The sequence below is a fragment of the Phalacrocorax aristotelis genome, unplaced genomic scaffold, assembly GCF_949628215.1.
Source record: "Phalacrocorax aristotelis unplaced genomic scaffold, bGulAri2.1 scaffold_34, whole genome shotgun sequence".
In the NCBI taxonomy this organism is placed as follows: Eukaryota; Metazoa; Chordata; class Aves; order Suliformes; family Phalacrocoracidae; genus Phalacrocorax; species Phalacrocorax aristotelis.
The window spans coordinates 1,341,156-1,365,208 of record NW_027441361.1 but is presented as its reverse complement, the minus strand read 5'-3'; positions in this window follow the sequence as shown (position 1 = coordinate 1,365,208).

Below are 24,053 nucleotides of genomic sequence, written 5' to 3'. Positions count from 1 at the left end.
AAACCGGGCCGGATCCGGCCTCCGAAACGGCGTGCCGCGGAAAAACCGGGCCGGAGCCGGCCTCCGAAACGGCGTGCGGCGGAAAAACCGGGTCGGATCCGGCCTCCGAAACGGCGTTCGGCGGAAAAACCGGGCCGGATCCGGCCTCCGAAACGGCCTGCCGCAGAAAAACCGGGCCGGATCCAGCCTCCGAATCGGCGTGCGGCGGAAAAACCGGGCCGGATCCGGCCTCCGAAACGGCGTGTCGCGGAAAAACCGGGACGGATCCGGCCTCCGAAATGGCGTGTGGCGGAAAAACCGGGCCGGATCCGGCCTCCGAAACGGCGTGCCGCGGAAAAACCGGGCCGGATCCGGCCTCCGAAACGGCCAGCCGCAGAAAAACCGGGCCGGATCCGGCCTCCGAAACGGCGTGCAGGGAAAAACCGGGCCAGATCCGGCCTCCGAAACGGCGTGCGGCGGAAAAACCGGGCCGGATCCGGCCCCCGAAACGGCGTGCCGCGGAAAGACCGGACCGGATCCGGCCTCCGAAACGGCGTGCCGCACAAAAACCGGACCGGATCCGGCCTCCGAAACGGCGTGCCGCGGAAATACCGGACCGGATCAGGCCTCTGAAATGGCGTGCCGCGCAAAAACCGGACCGGATCCGGCCTACGGAATGGCGTGCCACGCAAAAACCGAACCCGGTCCGGCCCCCGAAACGGCGTGCCGCGGAAAAACCGGTCCGGATCCGGCCTCCGAAAAGGCGTGCCACGCAAAAACCGGACCGTATCCGGCCCCCGAAACGGCGTGCGGCGGAAAAACGGGCCGGATCCGGCCTCCGAAACGGCGTGCGGCGGAAAAACCGGGCCGGATCCGGCCTCCGAAACGGCGTGCCGCGGAAATACCGGACCGGATCAGGCCTCTGAAATGGCGTGCCGCGCAAAAACCGGACCGGATCCGGCCTACGGAATGGCGTGCCACGCAAAAACCGGACCCGGTCCGGCCTCCGAAACGGCGTGCGGCGGAAAAACCGGGCCGGATCCGGCCTCCGAAACGGCGTGCGGCGGAAAAACCGGGCCGGATCCGGCCTCCGAAACGGCGTGCGGCGGAAAAACCGGGCCGGATCCGGCCTCCGAAACGGCGTGCCGCGGAAAAACCGGACCGGATCCGGCCTCCGAAACGGCGTGCCGCACAAAAACCGGACCGGATCAGGCCTCCGAAACGGCGTGCCACCGAAAGACCGGGCCGGATCCGGCCTCCGAAACGGCGTGCCGCGGAAAAACCGGGCCGGATCCGGCCTCCGAAACGGCGTGCCGCGGAAAAACCGGGCCGGATCCGGCCTCCGAAACGGCGTGCGGCGGAAAAAACGGGCCGGATCCGGCCTCCGAAACGGCGTGCGGCGGAAAAACCGGGCCGGATCCGGCCTCCGAAACGGCGTGCGGCGGAAAAACCGGGCCGGATCCGGCCTCCGAAACGGCGTGCGGCGGAAAAAACGGGCCGGATCCGGCCTCCGAAACGGCGTGCGGCGGAAAAACCGGGCCGGATCTGGCCTCCGAAATGGCGTGCCGCGGAAAAACCGGGCCGGATCCGGCCTCCGAAACGGCGTGCTGCGGAAAAACCGGACCCGGTCCGGCCTCCGAAACGGCGTGCCGCGCAAAAACCGGACCCGATCCGGCCTCCGAAACGGCGTGCGGCGGAAAAACCGGACCGGATCCGGCCTCCGAAACGGCGTGCCGCGCAAAAACCGGACCGGATCAGGCGTCCGAAACGGCGTGCGGCGGAAAAACCGGACCGGATCCGGCCTCCGAAACGGCGTGCGGCGGAAAAACCGGGCCGGATCCGGCCTCCGGAACGGCGTGCCGCGCAAAAACCGGACCGGATCCGGCCTCCGAAACGGCGCTCCGCGGAACGACCGGGCTGGATCCGGCCTCCGAAACGGCGTGCCGCCGTAAAACCGGACCGGATCCGGCCTCCGAAACGGCGTGCCGCGCAAAAACCGGGCCGGATCAGGCGTCCGAAACGGCGTGCCGTAGATATACCGGACCGGATCCGGCCTCCGAAACGGCGTGCCGCGCAAAAACCGGGCCGGATCCGGCCTCCGAAACGGCGTGCCGCGCAAAAACCGGACCGGATCCGGCCTCCGGAATGGCGTGCCGCAGATAAACCGGACCGGATCCGACCTCCGAAACGGCGTGCCGCGGAAAAACCGGGCCGGATCCGGCCTCCGAAACGGCGTGCCGCCGTAAAACCGGGCCGGATCCGGCCTCCGAAACGGCGTGCGGCGGAAAAACCGGGCCGGATCCGGCCTCCGAAACGGCGTGCCGCGGAAAAACCGGGCCGGATCCGGCCTCCGAATCGGCATGCCGCAGAAAAACCGGGCCGGATCCGGCCTCCGAAACGGCCTGCCGCGGAAAAACCGGGCCGGATCCGGCCTCCGAAACGGCATGCGGCGGAAAAACCGGGCCGGATCCGGCCTCCGAAACGGCGTGCGGCGGAAAAACCGGGCCGGATCCGGCCTCCGAAACAGCGTGCGGCGGAAAAACCGGGCCGGATCCGGCCTCCGAAACGGCGTGCGGCGGAAAAACCGGGCCGGATCCGGCCTCCGAAATGGCGTGCGGCGGAAAAACCGGGCTGGATCCGGCCTCCGAAACGGCGTGCGGCGGAAAAAACGGGCCGGATCCGGCCTCCGAAACGGCGTGCGGCGGAAAAACCGGGCCGGATCCGGCCTCCGAAACGGCGTGCCGCGGAAAAACCGGGCCGGATCCGGCCTCCGAAACGGCGTGCCGCGGAAAAACCGGGCCGGAGCCGGCCTCCGAAACGGCGTGCGGCGGAAAAACCGGGTCGGATCCGGCCTCCGAAACGGCGTTCGGCGGAAAAACCGGGCCGGATCCGGCCTCCGAAACGGCCTGCCGCAGAAAAACCGGGCCGGATCCAGCCTCCGAATCGGCGTGCGGCGGAAAAACCGGGCCGGATCCGGCCTCCGAAACGGCGTGTCGCGGAAAAACCGGGACGGATCCGGCCTCCGAAATGGCGTGTGGCGGAAAAACCGGGCCGGATCCGGCCTCCGAAACGGCGTGCCGCGGAAAAACCGGGCCGGATCCGGCCTCCGAAACGGCCAGCCGCAGAAAAACCGGGCCGGATCCGGCCTCCGAAACGGCGTGCAGGGAAAAACCGGGCCAGATCCGGCCTCCGAAACGGCGTGCGGCGGAAAAACCGGGCCGGATCCGGCCCCCGAAACGGCGTGCCGCGGAAAGACCGGACCGGATCCGGCCTCCGAAACGGCGTGCCGCACAAAAACCGGACCGGATCCGGCCTCCGAAACGGCGTGCCGCGGAAATACCGGACCGGATCAGGCCTCTGAAATGGCGTGCCGCGCAAAAACCGGACCGGATCCGGCCTACGGAATGGCGTGCCACGCAAAAACCGAACCCGGTCCGGCCCCCGAAACGGCGTGCCGCGGAAAAACCGGTCCGGATCCGGCCTCCGAAAAGGCGTGCCACGCAAAAACCGGACCGTATCCGGCCCCCGAAACGGCGTGCGGCGGAAAAACGGGCCGGATCCGGCCTCCGAAACGGCGTGCGGCGGAAAAACCGGGCCGGATCCGGCCTCCGAAACGGCGTGCCGCGGAAATACCGGACCGGATCAGGCCTCTGAAATGGCGTGCCGCGCAAAAACCGGACCGGATCCGGCCTACGGAATGGCGTGCCACGCAAAAACCGGACCCGGTCCGGCCTCCGAAACGGCGTGCGGCGGAAAAACCGGGCCGGATCCGGCCTCCGAAACGGCGTGCGGCGGAAAAACCGGGCCGGATCCGGCCTCCGAAACGGCGTGCCGCGGAAAAACCGGGCCGGATCCGGCCTCCGAAACGGCGTGCCGCGGAAAAACCGGACCGGATCCGGCCTCCGAAACGGCGTGCCGCACAAAAACCGGACCGGATCAGGCCTCCGAAACGGCGTGCCACCGAAAGACCGGGCCGGATCCGGCCTCCGAAACGGCGTGCCGCGGAAAAACCGGGCCGGATCCGGCCTCCGAAACGGCGTGCCGCGGAAAAACCGGGCCGGATCCGGCCTCCGAAACGGCGTGCGGCGGAAAAAACGGGCCGGATCCGGCCTCCGAAACGGCGTGCGGCGGAAAAACCGGGCCGGATCCGGCCTCCGAAACGGCGTGCGGCGGAAAAAACCGGGCCGGATCCGGCCTCCGAAACGGCGTGCGGCGGAAAAAACGGGCCGGATCCGGCCTCCGAAACGGCGTGCGGCGGAAAAAACCGGGCCGGATCTGGCCTCCGAAATGGCGTGCCGCGGAAAAACCGGGCCGGATCCGGCCTCCGAAACGGCGTGCTGCGGAAAAACCGGACCCGGTCCGGCCTCCGAAACGGCGTGCCGCGCAAAAACCGGACCCGATCCGGCCTCCGAAACGGCGTGCGGCGGAAAAACCGGACCGGATCCGGCCTCCGAAACGGCGTGCCGCGCAAAAACCGGACCGGATCAGGCGTCCGAAACGGCGTGCGGCGGAAAAACCGGACCGGATCCGGCCTCCGAAACGGCGTGCGGCGGAAAAACCGGGCCGGATCCGGCCTCCGGAACGGCGTGCCGCGCAAAAACCGGACCGGATCCGGCCTCCGAAACGGCGCTCCGCGGAACGACCGGGCTGGATCCGGCCTCCGAAACGGCGTGCCGCCGTAAAACCGGACCGGATCCGGCCTCCGAAACGGCGTGCCGCGCAAAAACCGGGCCGGATCAGGCGTCCGAAACGGCGTGCCGTAGATATACCGGACCGGATCCGGCCTCCGAAACGGCGTGCCGCGCAAAAACCGGGCCGGATCCGGCCTCCGAAACGGCGTGCCGCGCAAAAACCGGACCGGATCCGGCCTCCGGAATGGCGTGCCGCAGATAAACCGGACCGGATCCGACCTCCGAAACGGCGTGCCGCGGAAAAACCGGGCCGGATCCGGCCTCCGAAACGGCGTGCCGCCGTAAAACCGGGCCGGATCCGGCCTCCGAAACGGCGTGCGGCGGAAAAACCGGGCCGGATCCGGCCTCCGAAACGGCGTGCCGCGGAAAGAACGGGTCGGATCCGGCCTCCGAAACGGCGTGCGGCGGAAAAACCGGGCCGGATCCGGCCTCCGAAACGGCGTGCGGCGGAAAAACCGGGCCGGATCCGGCCTCCGAAACGGCGTGCGGCGGAAAAACCGGGCCGTATCCAGCCTCCGAAACGGCGTGCGGCGGAAAAACCGGGCCGGATCCGGCCTCCGAAACGGCGTGCCGCGGAAAAACCGGGCCGGATCCGGCCTCCGAATCGGCCTGCCGCAGAAAAACCGGGCCGGATCCGGCCTCCGAAACGGCCTGCCGCGGAAAAACCGGGCCGGATCCGGCCTCCGAAACGGCATGCGGCGGAAAAACCGGGCCGGATCCGGCCTCCGAAACGGCGTGCGGCGGAAAAACCGGGCCGGATCCGGCCCCCGAAACGGCGTGCCGCGGAAAAACCGGGCCGGATCCGGCCTCCGAAACGGCGTGCGGCGGAAAAACCGGGCCGGATCCGGCCTCCGAAACAGCGTGCGGCGGAAAAACCGGGCCGGATCCGGCCCCCGAAACGGCGTGCCGCGGAAAAACCGGGCCGGATCCGGCCTCCGAAATGGCGTGCGGCGGAAAAACCGGGCTGGATCCGGCCTCCGAAACGGCGTGCGGCGGAAAAAACGGGCCGGATCCGGCCTCCGAAACGGCGTGCGGCGGAAAAACCGGGCCGGATACGGCCTCCGAAACGGCGTGCGGCGGAAAAAACGGGCCGGATCCGGCCTCCGAAATGGCGTGCGGTGGAAAAACCGGGCCGGATCCGGCCTCCGAAACGGCGTGCGGCGGAAAAACCGGGCCGGATCTGGCCTCCGAAATGGCGTGCCGCGGAAAAACCGGGCCGGATCCGGCCTCCGAAACGGCGTGCCGCGGAAAAACCGGACCCGGTCCGGCCTCCGAAACGGCGTGCCGCGCAAAAACCGGACCCGATCCGGCCTCCGAAACGGCGTGCGGCGGAAAAACCGGACCGGATCCGGCCTCCGAAACGGCGTGCCGCGCAAAAACCGGACCGGATCAGGCGTCCGAAACGGCGTGCCGCGGAAAAACCGGGCCGGATCCGGCCTCCGAAACGGCGTGCGGCGGAAAAACCGGGCCGGATCCGGCCTCCGGAACGGCGTGCCGCGCAAAAACCGGACCGGATCCGGCCTCCGAAACGGCGCTCCGCGGAACGACCGGACCGGATCCGGCCTCCGAAACGGCGTGCCGCCGTAAAACCGGACCGGATCCGGCCTCCGAAACGGCGTGCCGCGCAAAAACCGGACCGGATCAGGCGTCCGAAACGGCGTGCCGTAGATATACCGGACCGGATCCGGCCTCCGAAACGGCGTGCCGCGCAAAAACCGGGCCGGATCCGGCCTCCGAAACGGCGTGCTGCGCAAAAACCGGACCGGATCCGGCCTCCGGAATGGCGTGCCGCAGATAAACCGGACCGGATCCGGCCTCCGAAACGGCGTGCCGCGGAAAAACCGGGCCGGATCCGGCCTCCGAAACGGCGTGCGGCGGAAAAAACCGGGCCGGATCCGGCCTCCGAAACGGCGTGCGGCGGAAAAACCGGGCCGGATCCGGCCTCCAAAACGGCGCGCCGCGCAAAAACCGGACCGGATCAGGCGTCCGAAACGGCGTGCGGCGGAAAAACCGGGCCGGATCCGGCCTCCGAAACGGCGTGCCGCGGAAAAACCGGGCCGGATCCGGCCTCCGAAACGGCGTGCCGCGCAAAAACCGGACCGGATCAGGCGTCCGAAACGGCGTGCGGCGGAAAAACCGGACCGGATCCGGCCTCCGAAACGGCGTGCGGCGGAAAAACCGGGCCGGATCCGGCCTCCGAAACGGCGTGCCGCGCAAAAACCGGACCGGATCCGGCCTCCGAAACGGCGCTCCGCGGAACGACCGGACCGGATCCGGCCTCCGAAACGGCGTGCCGCCGTAAAACCGGACAGGATCCGGCCTCCGAAACGGCGTGCCGCGGAAAGACCGGACCGGATCCGGCCTCCGAAACGGCGTGCCGCCGTAAAACCGGGCCGGATCCGGCCTCCGAAACGGCGTGCCGCGGAAAGACCGGACCGGATCCGGCCTCCGAAACGGCGTGCCGCGCAAAAACCGGACCGGATCAGGCGTCCGAAACGGCGTGCGGCGGAAAAACCGGGCCGGATCCGGCCTCCGAAACGGCGTGCGGCGGAAAAACCAGGCGGGATCCGGCCTCCGAAACGGTGTGCCGCGCAAAAACCGGACCGGATCCGGCCTCCGAAACGGCGCTCCGCGGAACGACCAGACCGGATCCGGCCTCCGAAACGGCGTGCCGCCGTAAAACCGGACCGGATCCGGCCTCCGAAACGGCGTGCCGCGCAAAAACCGGACCGGATCAGGCGTCCGAAACGGCGTGCCGTAGATATACCGGACCGGGTCCGGCCCCCGAAACGGCGTGCCGTGCAAAAACCGGACCGGATCCGGCTTCCGCAATGGCGTGCCGCAGATAAACCGGACCGGATCCGGCCTCCGAAACGGCGTGCCGCGGAAAAAACGGGCCGGATCCGGCCTCCGAAACGGCCTGCCGCGGAAAGACCGGGTCGGATCCGGCCTCCGAAACGGCGTGCGGCGGAAAAACCGGGCCGGATCCGGCCTCCGAAACGGCCTGCCGCGGAAAAACCGGGCCGGATCCGGCCTCCGAAACGGCGTGCGGCGGAAAAACCGGGCCGGATCCGGCCTCCGAAACGGCGTGCGGCGGAAAAACCGGGCCGGATCTGGCCTCCGAAACGGCGTGCGGCGGAAAAACCGGGCCGGATCCGGCCTCCGAAACGGCGTGCGGCGGAAAAACCGGTCCGGATCCGGCCTCCGAAACGGCGTGCGGCGGAAAAACCGGGCCGGATCCGGCCTCCGAAACGGCGTGCCGCGGAAAAACCGGGACGGATCCGGCCTCAGAAACGGCGTGCCGCGGAAAAACCGGGCCGGATCCGGCCTCCGAAACGGCGTGCGGCGGAAAAACCGGGCCGGATCCGGCCTCCGAAACGGCCTGCCGCGGAAAAACCGGGCCGGATCCGGCCTCCGAAACGGCGTGCCGCGGAAAAACCGGGCCGGATCCGGCCTCCGAAACGGCGTGCCGCGGAAAAACCGGGCCGGATCCAGCCTCCGAATCGGCGTGCGGCGGAAAAACCGGGCCGGATCCGGCCTCCGAAACGGCGTGTCGCGGAAAAACCGGGACGGATCCGGCCTCCGAAATGGCGTGTGGCGGAAAAACCGGGCCGGATCCGGCCTCCGAAACGGCGTGCCGCGGAAAAACCGGGCCGGATCCGGCCTCCGAAACGGCCAGCCGCAGAAAAACCGGGCCGGATCCGGCCTCCGAAACGGCGTGCAGGGAAAAACCGGGCCAGATCCGGCCTCCGAAACGGCGTGCGGCGGAAAAACCGGGCCGGATCCGGCCCCCGAAACGGCGTGCCGCGGAAAGACCGGACCGGATCCGGCCTCCGAAACGGCGTGCCGCACAAAAACCGGACCGGATCCGGCCTCCGAAACGGCGTGCCGCGGAAATACCGGACCGGATCAGGCCTCTGAAATGGCGTGCCGCGCAAAAACCGGACCGGATCCGGCCTACGGAATGGCGTGCCACGCAAAAACCGAACCCGGTCCGGCCCCCGAAACGGCGTGCCGCGGAAAAACCGGGCCGGATCCGGCCTCCGAAAAGGCGTGCCACGCAAAAACCGGACCGTATCCGGCCCCCGAAACGGCGTGCGGCGGAAAAACGGGCCGGATCCGGCCTCCGAAACGGCGTGCGGCGGAAAAACCGGGCCGGATCCGGCCTCCGAAACGGCGTGCCGCGGAAATACCGGACCGGATCAGGCCTCTGAAATGGCGTGCCGCGCAAAAACCGGACCCGATCCGGCCTCCGAAACGGCGTGCGGCGGAAAAACCGGACCGGATCCGGCCTCCGAAACGGCGTGCCGCGCAAAAACCGGACCGGATCAGGCGTCCGAAACGGCGTGCCGCGCAAAAACCGGACCGGATCCGGCCTCCGAAACGGCGCTCCGCGGAACGACCAGACCGGATCCGGCCTCCGAAACGGCGTGCCGCCGTAAAACCGGACCGGATCCGGCCTCCGAAACGGCGTGCCGCGCAAAAACCGGACCGGATCAGGCGTCCGAAACGGCGTGCCGTAGATATACCGGACCGGGTCCGGCCTCCGAAACGGCGTGCCGCGCAAAAACCGGGCCGGATCAGGCGTCCGAAACGGCGTGCCGTAGATATACCGGACCGGATCCGGCCTCCGAAACGGCGTGCCGCGCAAAAACCGGGCCGGATCCGGCCTCCGAAACGGCGTGCCGCGCAAAAACCAGACCGGATCCGGCCTCCGGAATGGCGTGCCGCAGATAAACCGGACCGGATCCGACCTCCGAAACGGCGTGCCGCGGAAAAACCGGGCCGGATCCGGCCTCCGAAACGGCGTGCCGCCGTAAAACCGGGCCGGATCCGGCCTCCGAAACGGCGTGCGGCGGAAAAACCGGGCCGGATCCGGCCTCCGAAACGGCGTGCCGCGGAAAGAACGGGTCGGATCCGGCCTCCGAAACGGCGTGCGGCGGAAAAACCGGGCCGCATCCGGCCTCCGAAACGGCGTGCGGCGGAAAAACCGGGCCGGATCCGGCCTCCGAAACGGCGTGCGGCGGAAAAACCGGGCCGTATCCAGCCTCCGAAACGGCGTGCGGCGGAAAAACCGGGCCGGATCCGGCCTCCGAAACGGCGTGCCGCGGAAAAACCGGACCGGATCAGGCGTCCGAAACGGCGTGCCGTAGATATACCGGTCCGGATCCGGCCTCCGAAACGGCGTGCGGCGGAAAAACCGGGCCGGATCCGGCCTCCGAAACGGCGTGCCGCGGAAAAACCGGGCCGGATCCGGCCTCCGAAACGGCGTGCGGCGGAAAAACCGGGCCGGATCCGGCCCCCGAAACGGCGTGCCGCGGAAAAACCGGGCCGGATCCGGCCCCCGAAATGGCGTGCGGCGGAAAAACCGGGCTGGATCCGGCCTCCGAAACGGCGTGCGGCGGAAAAAACGGGCCGGATCCGGCCTCCGAAACGGCGTGCGGCGGAAAAACCGGGCCGGATACGGCCTCCGAAACGGCGTGCGGCGGAAAAAACGGGCCGGATCCGGCCTCCGAAATGGCGTGCGGTGGAAAAACCGGGCCGGATCCGGCCTCCGAAACGGCGTGCGGCGGAAAAACCGGGCCGGATCTGGCCTCCGAAATGGCGTGCCGCGGAAAAACCGGGCCGGATCCGGCCTCCGAAACGGCGTGCCGCGGAAAAACCGGACCCGGTCCGGCCTCCGAAACGGCGTGCCGCGCAAAAACCGGACCCGATCCGGCCTCCGAAACGGCGTGCGGCGGAAAAACCGGACCGGATCCGGCCTCCGAAACGGCGTGCCGCGCAAAAACCGGACCGGATCAGGCGTCCGAAACGGCGTGCCGCGGAAAAACCGGACTGGATCCGGCCTCCGAAACGGCGTGCGGCGGAAAAACCGGGCCGGATCCGGCCTCCGGAACGGCGTGCCGCGCAAAAACCGGACCGGATCCGGCCTCCGAAACGGCGCTCCGCGGAACGACCGGACCGGATCCGGCCTCCGAAACGGCGTGCCGCCGTAAAACCGGACCGGATCCGGCCTCCGAAACGGCGTGCCGCGCAAAAACCGGACCGGATCAGGCGTCCGAAACGGCGTGCCGTAGATATACCGGACCGGATCCGGCCTCCGAAACGGCGTGCCGCGCAAAAACCGGGCCGGATCCGGCCTCCGAAACGGCGTGCTGCGCAAAAACCGGACCGGATCCGGCCTCCGGAATGGCGTGCCGCAGATAAACCGGACCGGATCCGGCCTCCGAAACGGCGTGCCGCGGAAAAACCGGGCCGGATCCGGCCTCCGAAACGGCGTGCGGCGGAAAAACCGGGCCGGATCCGGCCTCCGAAACGGCGTGCGGCGGAAAAACCGGGCCGGATCCGGCCTCCAAAACGGCGCGCCGCGCAAAAACCGGACCGGATCAGGCGTCCGAAACGGCGTGCGGCGGAAAAACCGGGCCGGATCCGGCCTCCGAAACGGCGTGCCGCGGAAAAACCGGGCCGGATCCGGCCTCCGAAACGGCGTGCCGCGCAAAAACCGGACCGGATCAGGCGTCCGAAACGGCGTGCGGCGGAAAAACCGGACCGGATCCGGCCTCCGAAACGGCGTGCGGCGGAAAAACCGGGCCGGATCCGGCCTCCGAAACGGCGTGCCGCGCAAAAACCGGACCGGATCCGGCCTCCGAAACGGCGCTCCGCGGAACGACCGGACCGGATCCGGCCTCCGAAACGGCGTGCCGCCGTAAAACCGGACCGGATCCGGCCTCCGAAACGGCGTGCCGCGGAAAGACCGGACCGGATCCGGCCTCCGAAACGGCGTGCCGCCGTAAAACCGGGCCGGATCCGGCCTCCGAAACGGCGTGCCGCGGAAAGACCGGACCGGATCCGGCCTCCGAAACGGCGTGCCGCGCAAAAACCGGACCGGATCAGGCGTCCGAAACGGCGTGCGGCGGAAAAACCGGGCCGGATCCGGCCTCCGAAACGGCGTGCGGCGGAAAAACCAGGCGGGATCCGGCCTCCGAAACGGTGTGCCGCGCAAAAACCGGACCGGATCCAGCCTCCGAAACGGCGCTCCGCGGAACGACCAGACCGGATCCGGCCTCCGAAACGGCGTGCCGCCGTAAAACCGGACCGGATCCGGCCTCCGAAACGGCGTGCCGCGCAAAAACCGGACCGGATCAGGCGTCCGAAACGGCGTGCCGTAGATATACCGGACCGGGTCCGGCCCCCGAAACGGCGTGCCGTGCAAAAACCGGACCGGATCCGGCTTCCGCAATGGCGTGCCGCAGATAAACCGGACCGGATCCGGCCTCCGAAACGGCGTGCCGCGGAAAAAACGGGCCGGATCCGGCCTCCGAAACGGCCTGCCGCGGAAAGACCGGGTCGGATCCGGCCTCCGAAACGGCGTGCGGCGGAAAAACCGGGCCGGATCCGGCCTCCGAAACGGCCTGCCGCGGAAAAACCGGGCCGGATCCGGCCTCCGAAACGGCGTGCCGCGGAAAAACCGGGCCGGATCCGGCCTCCGAAACGGCGTGCGGCGGAAAAACCGGGCCGGATCCGGCCTCCGAAACGGCGTGCGGCGGAAAAACCGGGCCGGATCCGGCCTCCGAAACGGCGTGCGGCGGAAAAACCGGGCCGGATCCGGCCTCCGAAACGGCGTGCGGCGGAAAAACCGGGCCGGATCCGGCCTCCGAAACGGCGTGCCGCGGAAAAACCGGGCCGGATCCGGCCTCCGAAACGGCGTGCGGCGGAAAAACCGGGCCGGATCCAGCCTCCGAATCGGCGTGCGGCGGAAAAACCGGGCCGGATCCGGCCTCCGAAACGGCGTGTCGCGGAAAAACCGGGACGGATCCGGCCTCCGAAATGGCGTGTGGCGGAAAAACCGGGCCGGATCCGGCCTCCGAAACGGCGTGCCGCGGAAAAACCGGGCCGGATCCGGCCTCCGAAACGGCCAGCCGCAGAAAAACCGGGCCGGATCCGGCCTCCAAAACGGCGTGCAGGGAAAAACCGGGCCAGATCCGGCCTCCGAAACGGCGTGCGGCGGAAAAACCGGGCCGGATCCGGCCCCCGAAACGGCGTGCCGCGGAAAGACCGGACCGGATCCGGCCTCCGAAACGGCGTGCCGCACAAAAACCGGACCGGATCCGGCCTCCGAAACGGCGTGCCGCGGAAATACCGGACCGGATCAGGCCTCTGAAATGGCGTGCCGCGCAAAAACCGGACCGGATCCGGCCTACGGAATGGCGTGCCACGCAAAAACCGAACCCGGTCCGGCCCCCGAAACGGCGTGCCGCGGAAAAACCGGGCCGGATCCGGCCTCCGAAAAGGCGTGCCACGCAAAAACCGGACCGTATCCGGCCCCCGAAACGGCGTGCGGCGGAAAAACGGGCCGGATCCGGCCTCCGAAACGGCGTGCGGCGGAAAAACCGGGCCGGATCCGGCCTCCGAAACGGCGTGCCGCGGAAATACCGGACCGGATCAGGCCTCTGAAATGGCGTGCCGCGCAAAAACCGGACCCGATCCGGCCTCCGAAACGGCGTGCGGCGGAAAAACCGGACCGGATCCGGCCTCCGAAACGGCGTGCCGCGCAAAAACCGGACCGGATCAGGCGTACGAAACGGCGTGCGGCGGAAAAACCGGACCGGATCCGGCCTCCGAAACGGCGTGCGGCGGAAAAACCGGGCCGGATCCGGCCTCCGGAACGGCGTGCCGCGCAAAAACCGGACCGGATCCGGCCTCCGAAACGGCGCTCCGCGGAACGACCGGGCTGGATCCGGCCTCCGAAACGGCGTGCCGCCGTAAAACCGGACCGGATCCGGCCTCCGAAACGGCGTGCCGCGCAAAAACCGGGCCGGATCAGGCGTCCGAAACGGCGTGCCGTAGATATACCGGACCGGATCCGGCCTCCGAAACGGCGTGCCGCGCAAAAACCGGGCCGGATCCGGCCTCCGAAACGGCGTGCCGCGCAAAAACCGGACCGGATCCGGCCTCCGGAATGGCGTGCCGCAGATAAACCGGACCGGATCCGACCTCCGAAACGGCGTGCCGCGGAAAAACCGGGCCGGATCCGGCCTCCGAAACGGCGTGCCGCCGTAAAACCGGGCCGGATCCGGCCTCCGAAACGGCGTGCGGCGGAAAAACCGGGCCGGATCCGGCCTCCGAAACGGCGTGCCGCGGAAAGAACGGGTCGGATCCGGCCTCCGAAACGGCGTGCGGCGGAAAAACCGGGCCGGATCCGGCCTCCGAAACGGCGTGCGGCGGAAAAACCGGGCCGGATCCGGCCTCCGAAACGGCGTGCGGCGGAAAAACCGGGCCGTATCCAGCCTCCGAAACGGCGTGCGGCGGAAAAACCGGGCCGGATCCGGCCTCCGAAACGGCGTGCCGCGGAAAAACCGGGCCGGATCCGGCCTCCGAATCGGCCTGCCGCAGAAAAACCGGGCCGGATCCGGCCTCCGAAACGGCCTGCCGCGGAAAAACCGGGCCGGATCCGGCCTCCGAAACGGCATGCGGCGGAAAAACCGGGCCGGATCCGGCCTCCGAAACGGCGTGCGGCGGAAAAACCGGGCCGGATCCGGCCTCCGAAACAGCGTGCGGCGGAAAACCGGGCCGGATCCGGCCCCCGAAACGGCGTGCCGCGGAAAAACCGGGCCGGATCCGGCCTCCGAAATGGCGTGCGGCGGAAAAACCGGGCTGGATCCGGCCTCCGAAACGGCGTGCGGCGGAAAAAACGGGCCGGATCCGGCCTCCGAAACGGCGTGCGGCGGAAAAACCGGGCCGGATACGGCCTCCGAAACGGCGTGCGGCGGAAAAAACGGGCCGGATCCGGCCTCCGAAATGGCGTGCGGTGGAAAAACCGGGCCGGATCCGGCCTCCGAAACGGCGTGCGGCGGAAAAACCGGGCCGGATCTGGCCTCCGAAATGGCGTGCCGCGGAAAAACCGGGCCGGATCCGGCCTCCGAAACGGCGTGCCGCGGAAAAACCGGACCCGGTCCGGCCTCCGAAACGGCGTGCCGCGCAAAAACCGGACCCGATCCGGCCTCCGAAACGGCGTGCGGCGGAAAAACCGGACCGGATCCGGCCTCCGAAACGGCGTGCCGCGCAAAAACCGGACCGGATCAGGCGTCCGAAACGGCGTGCCGCGGAAAAACCGGGCCGGATCCGGCCTCCGAAACGGCGTGCGGCGGAAAAACCGGGCCGGATCCGGCCTCCGGAACGGCGTGCCGCGCAAAAACCGGACCGGATCCGGCCTCCGAAACGGCGCTCCGCGGAACGACCGGACCGGATCCGGCCTCCGAAACGGCGTGCCGCCGTAAAACCGGACCGGATCCGGCCTCCGAAACGGCGTGCCGCGCAAAAACCGGACCGGATCAGGCGTCCGAAACGGCGTGCCGTAGATATACCGGACCGGATCCGGCCTCCGAAACGGCGTGCCGCGCAAAAACCGGGCCGGATCCGGCCTCCGAAACGGCGTGCTGCGCAAAAACCGGACCGGATCCGGCCTCCGGAATGGCGTGCCGCAGATAAACCGGACCGGATCCGGCCTCCGAAACGGCGTGCCGCGGAAAAACCGGGCCGGATCCGGCCTCCGAAACGGCGTGCCGCGGAAAAACCGGGCCGGATCCGGCCTCCGAAACGGCGTGCGGCGGAAAAACCGGGCCGGATCCGGCCTCCAAAACGGCGCGCCGCGCAAAAACCGGACCGGATCAGGCGTCCGAAACGGCGTGCGGCGGAAAAACCGGGCCGGATCCGGCCTCCGAAACGGCGTGCCGCGGAAAAACCGGGCCGGATCCGGCCTCCGAAACGGCGTGCCGCGCAAAAACCGGACCGGATCAAGCGTCCGAAACGGCGTGCGGCGGAAAAACCGGACCGGATCCGGCCTCCGAAACGGCGTGCGGCGGAAAAACCGGGCCGGATCCGGCCTCCGAAACGGCGTGCCGCGCAAAAACCGGACCGGATCCGGCCTCCGAAACGGCGCTCCGCGGAACGACCGGACCGGATCCGGCCTCCGAAACGGCGTGCCGCCGTAAAACCGGACAGGATCCGGCCTCCGAAACGGCGTGCCGCGAAAAGACCGGACCGGATCCGGCCTCCGAAACGGCGTGCCGCCGTAAAACCGGGCCGGATCCGGCCTCCGAAACGGCGTGCCGCGGAAAGACCGGACCGGATCCGGCCTCCGAAACGGCGTGCCGCGCAAAAACCGGACCGGATCAGGCGTCCGAAACGGCGTGCGGCGGAAAAACCGGGCCGGATCCGGCCTCCGAAACGGCGTGCGGCGGAAAAACCAGGCGGGATCCGGCCTCCGAAACGGTGTGCCGCGCAAAAACCGGACCGGATCCGGCCTCCGAAACGGCGCTCCGCGGAACGACCAGACCGGATCCGGCCTCCGAAACGGCGTGCCGCCGTAAAACCGGACCGGATCCGGCCTCCGAAACGGCGTGCCGCGCAAAAACCGGACCGGATCAGGCGTCCGAAACGGCGTGCCGTAGATATACCGGACCGGGTCCGGCCCCCGAAACGGCGTGCCGTGCAAAAACCGGACCGGATCCGGCTTCCGCAATGGCGTGCCGCAGATAAACCGGACCGGATCCGGCCTCCGAAACGGCGTGCCGCGGAAAAAACGGGCCGGATCCGGCCTCCGAAACGGCCTGCCGCGGAAAGACCGGGTCGGATCCGGCCTCCGAAACGGCGTGCGGCGGAAAAACCGGGCCGGATCCGGCCTCCGAAACGGCCTGCCGCGGAAAAACCGGGCCGGATCCGGCCTCCGAAACGGCGTGCCGCGGAAAAACCGGGCCGGATCCGGCCTCCGAAACGGCGTGCGGCGGAAAAACCGGGCCGGATCCGGCCTCCGAAACGGCGTGCGGCGGAAAAACCGGGCCGGATCCGGCCTCCGAAACGGCGTGCGGCGGAAAAACCGGGCCGGATCCGGCCTCCGAAACGGCGTGCGGCGGAAAAACCGGTCCGGATCCGGCCTCCGAAACGGCGTGCGGCGGAAAAACCGGGCCGGATCCGGCCTCCGAAACGGCGTGCCGCGGAAAAACCGGGACGGATCCGGCCTCAGAAACGGCGTGCCGCGGAAAAACCGGGCCGGATCCGGCCTCCGAAACGGCGTGCGGCGGAAAAACCGGGCCGGATCCGGCCTCCGAAACGGCCTGCCGCGGAAAAACCGGGCCGGATCCGGCCTCCGAAACGGCGTGCCGCGGAAAAACCGGGCCGGATCCGGCCTCCGAAACGGCGTGCGGCGGAAAAACCGGGCCGGATCCAGCCTCCGAATCGGCGTGCGGCGGAAAAACCGGGCCGGATCCGGCCTCCGAAACGGCGTGTCGCGGAAAAACCGGGACGGATCCGGCCTCCGAAATGGCGTGTGGCGGAAAAACCGGGCCGGATCCGGCCTCCGAAACGGCGTGCCGCGGAAAAACCGGGCCGGATCCGGCCTCCGAAACGGCCAGCCGCAGAAAAACCGGGCCGGATCCGGCCTCCGAAACGGCGTGCAGGGAAAAACCGGGGCAGATCCGGCCTCCGAAACGGCGTGCGGCGGAAAAACCGGGCCGGATCCGGCCCCCGAAACGGCGTGCCGCGGAAAGACCGGACCGGATCCGGCCTCCGAAACGGCGTGCCGCACAAAAACCGGACCGGATCCGGCCTCCGAAACGGCGTGCCGCGGAAATACCGGACCGGATCAGGCCTCTGAAATGGCGTGCCGCGCAAAAACCGGACCGGATCCGGCCTACGGAATGGCGTGCCACGCAAAAACCGAACCCGGTCCGGCCCCCGAAACGGCGTGCCGCGGAAAAACCGGGCCGGATCCGGCCTCCGAAAAGGCGTGCCACGCAAAAACCGGACCGTATCCGGCCCCCGAAACGGCGTGCGGCGGAAAAACGGGCCGGATCCGGCCTCCGAAACGGCGTGCGGCGGAAAAACCGGGCCGGATCCGGCCTCCGAAACGGCGTGCCGCGGAAATACCGGACCGGATCAGGCCTCTGAAATGGCGTGCCGCGCAAAAACCGGACCGGATCCGGCCTACGGAATGGCGTGCCACGCAAAAACCGGACCCGGTCCGGCCTCCGAAACGGCGTGCGGCGGAAAAACCGGGCCGGATCCGGCCTCCGAAACGGCGTGCGGCGGAAAAACCGGGCCGGATCCGGCCTCCGAAACGGCGTGCCGCGGAAAAACCGGACCGGATCCGGCCTCCGAAACGGCGTGCCGCACAAAAACCGGACCGGATCCGGCCTCCGAAACGGCGTGCCGCGGAAAAACCGGGCCGGATCCGGCCTCCGAAACGGCGTGCCGCGGAAAAACCGGGCCGGATCCGGCCTCCGAAACGGCGTGCCGCGCAAAAACCGGACCGGATCCGGCCTCCGAAACGGCGTGCGGTGGAAAAACCGGGCCGGATCCGGCCTCCGAAATGGCCTGCCGCGGAAAAACCGGGCCGGATCCGGCCTCCGAAACGGCGTGCCGCGGAAAAACCGGGCCGGATCCGGCCTCCGAAACGGCCTGCCGCGGAAAAACCGGGCCGGATCCGGCCTCCGAAACGGCCTGCCGCGGAAAAACCGGGCCGGATCCGGCCTCCGAAACGGCGCTCCGCGGAACGACCGGACCGGATCCGGCCTCCGAAACGGCGTGCCGCGGAAAAACCGGGACGGATCCGGCCTCAGAAACGGCGTGCCGCGGAAAAACCGGGCCGGATCCGGCCTCCGAAACGGCGTGCCGCGGAAAAACCGGGCTGGATCCGGCCTCCGAAACGGCGTGCGGCGGAAAAAACGGGCCGGATCCGGCCTCCGAAACGGCGTGCCGCGGAAAAACCGGGCCGGATCCGGCCTCCGAAAAGGCGTGCCGCGGAAAAAACGGGCCGGATCCGGCCTCCGAAACGGCGTGCGGCGGAAAAACCGGGCCGGATCCGGCCTCCGAAACGGCGTGCCGCGCAAAAACCGGGCCGGATCCGGCCTCCGAAATGGCGTGCCGCGGAAAAACCGGGCCGGATCCGGCCTCCGAAACGGCGTGCCGCGGAAAAACCGGACCCGGTCCGGCCTCCGAAACGGCGTGCCGCGCAAAAACCGGACCCGATCCGGCCTCCGAAACGGCGTGCGGCGGAAAAACCGGACCGGATCCGGCCTCCGAAATGGCGTGCGGCGGAAAAACCGGGCCGGATCAGGCGTCCGAAACGGCGTGCGGCGGAAAAACCGGACGGGATCCGGCCTCCGAAACGGCGTGCGGCGGAAAAACCGGGCCGGATCCGGCCTCCGGAACGGCGTGCCACGCAAAAACCGGACCGGATCCGGCCTCCGAAACGGCGCTCCGCGGAACGACCGGACCGGATCCGGCCTCCGAAACGGCGTGCGGCGGAAAAACCGGGCCGGATCCGGCCTCCGAAACGGCGTGCGGCGGAAAAACCGGGCCGGATCCGGCCTCCGAAACGGCGTGCGGCGGAAAAACCGGGCCGGATCCGGCCTCCGAAACGGCGTGCCGCGCAAAAACCGGACCGGATCAGGCGTCCGAAACGGCGTGCGGCGGAAAAACCGGACCGGATCCGGCCTCCGGAACGGCGTGCCGCGCAAAAACCGGACCGGATCCGGCCTCCGAAACGGCGCTCCGCGGAACGACCGGGCTGGATCCGGCCTCCGAAACGGCGTGCCGCGCAAAAACCGGGCCGGATCCGGCCTCCGAAACGGCGTGCCGCGCAAAAACCGGACCGGATCCGGCCTCCGGAATGGCGTGCCGCAGATAAACCGGACCGGATCCGACCTCCGAAACGGCGTGCCGCAGAAAAACCGGGCCGGATCCGGCCTCCGAAACGGCGTGCCGCCGTAAAACCGGGCCGGATCCGGCCTCCGAAACGGCGTGCGGCGGAAAAACCGGGCCGGATCCGGCCTCCGAAACGGCGTGCCGCGGAAAGAACGGGTCGGATCCGGCCTCCGAAACGGCGTGCGGCGGAAAAACCGGGCCGGATCCGGCCTCCGAAACGGCGTGCGGCGGAAAAACCGGGCCGGATCCGGCCTCCGAAACGGCGTGCCGCGGAAAAACCGGGCCGTATCCGGCCTCCGAAACGGCGCTCCGCGGAACGACCGGACCGGATCCGGCCTCCGAAACGGCGTGCCGCGGAAAAACCGGGACGGATCCGGCCTCAGAAACGGCGTGCCGCGGAAAAACCGGGCCGGATCCGGCCTCCGAAACGGCGTGCCGCGGAAAAACCGGGCTGGATCCGGCCTCCGAAACGGCGTGCGGCGGAAAAAACGGGCCGGATCCGGCCTCCGAAACGGCGTGCCGCGGAAAAACCGGGCCGGATCCGGCCTCCGAAAAGGCGTGCCGCGGAAAAAACGGGCCGGATCCGGCCTCCGAAACGGCGTGCGGCGGAAAAACCGGGCCGGATCCGGCCTCCGAAACGGCGTGCCGCGGAAAAACCGGACCGGATCCGGCCTCCGGAACGGCGTGCCGCGCAAAAACCGGACCGGATCCGGCCTCCGAAACGGCGCTCCGCGGAACGACCGGGCTGGATCCGGCCTCCGAAACGGCGTGCCGCGCAAAAACCGGGCCGGATCCGGCCTCCGAAACGGCGTGCCGCGCAAAAACCGGACCGGATCCGGCCTCCGGAATGGCGTGCCGCAGATAAACCGGACCGGATCCGACCTCCGAAACGGCGTGCCGCAGAAAAACCGGGCCGGATCCGGCCTCCGAAACGGCGTGCCGCCGTAAAACCGGGCCGGATCCGGCCTCCGAAACGGCGTGCGGCGGAAAAACCGGGCCGGATCCGGCCTCCGAAACGGCGTGCCGCGGAAAGAACGGGTCGGATCCGGCCTCCGAAACGGCGTGCGGCGGAAAAACCGGGCCGGATCCGGCCTCCGAAACGGCGTGCGGCGGAAAAACCGGGCCGGATCCGGCCTCCGAAACGGCGTGCCGCGGAAAAACCGGGCCGTATCCGGCCTCCGAAACGGCGCTCCGCGGAACGACCGGACCGGATCCGGCCTCCGAAACGGCGTGCCGCGGAAAAACCGGGACGGATCCGGCCTCAGAAACGGCGTGCCGCGGAAAAACCGGGCCGGATCCGGCCTCCGAAACGGCGTGCCGCGGAAAAACCGGGCTGGATCCGGCCTCCGAAACGGCGTGCGGCGGAAAAAACGGGCCGGATCCGGCCTCCGAAACGGCGTGCCGCGGAAAAACCGGGCCGGATCCGGCCTCCGAAAAGGCGTGCCGCGGAAAAAACGGGCCGGATCCGGCCTCCGAAACGGCGTGCGGCGGAAAAACCGGGCCGGATCCGGCCTCCGAAACGGCGTGCCGCGCAAAAACCGGGCCGGATCCGGCCTCCGAAATGGCGTGCCGCACAAAAACCGGGCCGGATCCGGCCTCCGAAACGGCGTGCCGCGGAAAAACCGGACCCGGTCCGGCCTCCGAAACGGCGTGCCGCGCAAAAACCGGACCCGATCCGGCCTCCGAAACGGCGTGCGGCGGAAAAACCGGACCGGATCCGGCCTCCGAAATGGCGTGCGGCGGAAAAACCGGGCCGGATCAGGCGTCCGAAACGGCGTGCGGCGGAAAAAACCGGACGGGATCCGGCCTCCGAAACGGCGTGCGGCGGAAAAACCGGGCCGGATCCGGCCTCCGGAACGGCGTGCCACGCAAAAACCGGACCGGATCCGGCCTCCGAAACGGCGTGCCGCGCAAAAACCGGGCCGGATCCGGCCTCCGAAATGGCGTGCCGCGGAAAAACCGGGCCGGATCCGGCCTCCGAAACGGCGTGCCGCGGAAAAACCGGACCCGGTCCGGCCTCCGAAACGGCGTGCCGCGCAAAAACCGGACCCGATCCGGCCTCCGAAACGGCGTGCGGCGGAAAAACCGGACCGGATCCGGCCTCCGAAATGGCGTGCGGCGGAACGACCGGACCGGATCCGGCCTCCGAAACGGCGTGCGGCGGAAAAACCGGGCCGGATCCGGCCTCCGAAACGGCGTGCGGCGGAAAAACCGGGCCGGATCCGGCCTCCGAAACGGCGTGCGGCGGAAAAAACCGGGCCGGATCCGGCCTCCGAAACGGCGTGCCGCGCAAAAACCGGACCGGATCAGGCGTCCGAAACGGCGTGCGGCGGAAAAACCGGACCGGATCCGGCCTCCGGAACGGCGTGCCGCGCAAAAACCGGACCGGATCCGGCCTCCGAAACGGCGCTCCGCGGAACGACCGGGCTGGATCCGGCCTCCGAAACGGCGTGCCGCCGTAAAACCGGACCGGATCCGGCCTCCGAAACGGCGTGCCGCGCAAAAAGCGGGCCGGATCAGGCGTCCGAAACGGCGTGCCGTAGATATACCGGACCGGATCCGGCCTCCGAAACGGCGTGCCGCGCAAAAACCGGGCCGGATCCGGCCTCCGAAACGGCGTGCCGCGCAAAAACCGGACCGGATCCGGCCTCCGGAATGGCGTGCCGCAGATAAACCGGACCGGATCCGACCTCCGAAACGGCGTGCCGCGGAAAAACCGGGCCGGATCCGTCCTCCGAAACGGCGTGCCGCCGTAAAACCGGGCCGGATCCGGCCTCCGAAACGGCGTGCGGCGGAAAAACCGGGCCGGATCCGGCCTCCGAAACGGCGTGCCGCGGAAAGAACGGGTCGGATCCGGCCTCCGAAACGGCGTGCGGCGGAAAAACCGGGCCGGATCCGGCCTCCGAAACGGCGTGCGGCGGAAAAACCGGGCCGGATCCGGCCTCCGAAACGGCGTGCGGCGGAAAAACCGGGCCGTATCCAGCCTCCGAAACGGCGTGCGGCGGAAAAACCGGGCCGGATCCGGCCTCCGAAACGGCGTGCGGCGGAAAAACCGGGCCGGATCCGGCCTCCGAAACGGCGTGCCGCGGAAAAACCGGGCCGGATCCGGCCTCTGAAACGGCGTGCGGCGGAAAAAAACGGGCCGGATCCGGCCTCCGAAACGGCGTGCGGCGGAAAAACCGGGCCGGATCCGGCCTCCAAAACGGCGCGCCGCGCAAAAACCGGACCGGATCCGGCCTCCGAAACGGCGTGCGGCGGAAAAACCGGGCCGGATCCGGCCTCCGAAACGGCGTGCCGCGCAAAAACCGGGCCGGATCAGGCGTCCGAAACGGCGTGCGGCGGAAAAACCGGACCGGATCCGGCCTCCGAAACGGCGTGCGGCGGAAAAACCGGGCCGGATCCGGCCTCCGAAACGGCGTGCCGCGCAAAAACCGGACCGGATCCGGCCTCCGAAACTGCGCTCCGCGGAACGACCGGACCGGATCCGGCCTCCGAAACGGCGTGCCGCCGTAAAACCGGACAGGATCCGGCCTCCGAAACGGCGTGCCGCGGAAAGACCGGACCGGATCCGGCCTCCGAAACGGCGTGCCGCGCAAAAACCGGACCGGATCAGGCGTCCGAAACGGCGTGCGGCGGAAAAACCGGGCCGGATCCGGCCTCCGAAACGGCGTGCGGCGGAAAAACCAGGCCGGATCCGGCCTCCGAAACGGTGTGCCGCGCAAAAACCGGACCGGATCCGGCCTCCGAAACGGCGCTCCGCGGAACGACCAGACCGGATCCGGCCTCCGAAACGGCGTGCCGCCGTAAAACCGGACCGGATCCGGCCTCCGAAACGGCGTGCCGCGCAAAAACCGGACCGGATCAGGCGTCCGAAACGGCGTGCCGTAGATATACCGGACCGGGTCCGGCCCCCGAAACGGCGTGCCGCGCAAAAACCGGACCGGATCCGGCTTCCGCAATGGCGTGCCGCAGATAAACCGGACCGGATCCGGCCTCCGAAACGGCGTGCCGCGGAAAAAACGGGCCGGATCCGGCCTCCGAAACGGCCTGCCGCGGAAAGACCGGGTCGGATCCGGCCTCCGAAACGGCGTGCGGCGGAAAAACCGGGCCGGATCCGGCCTCCGAAACGGCGTGCCGCGCAAAAACCGGACCGGATCAGGCGTCCGAAACGGCGTGCCGCGGAAAAACCGGGCCGGATCCGGCCTCCGAAACGGCGTGCGGCGGAAAAACCGGGCCGGATCCGGCCTCCGAAACGGCGCTCCGCGGAACGACCGGACCGGATCCGGCCTCCGAAACGGCGTGCCGCCGTAAAACTGGACCGAATCCGGCCTCCGAAATGGCGCGCCGCGGAAAGACCGGACCGGATCCGGCCTCCGAAACGGCGTGCCGCGCAAAAACCGGACCGGATCAGGCGTCCGAAACGGCGTGCCGTAGATATACCGGACCGAGTCCGGCCCCCGAAACGGCGTGCCGAGGAAAAACCGGGCCGGATCCGGCCTCCGAAACGGCCTGCCGCGGAAAAACCGGGCCGGATCCGGCCTCCGAAACGGCCTGCCGCGGAAAAACCGGGCCGGATCCGGCCTCCGAAACGGCGTGCGGCGGAAAAAACGGGCCGGATCCGGCCTCCGAAACGGCGTGCCGCGCAAAAACCAGACCGGATCCGGCCTCCGAAACGGCGTG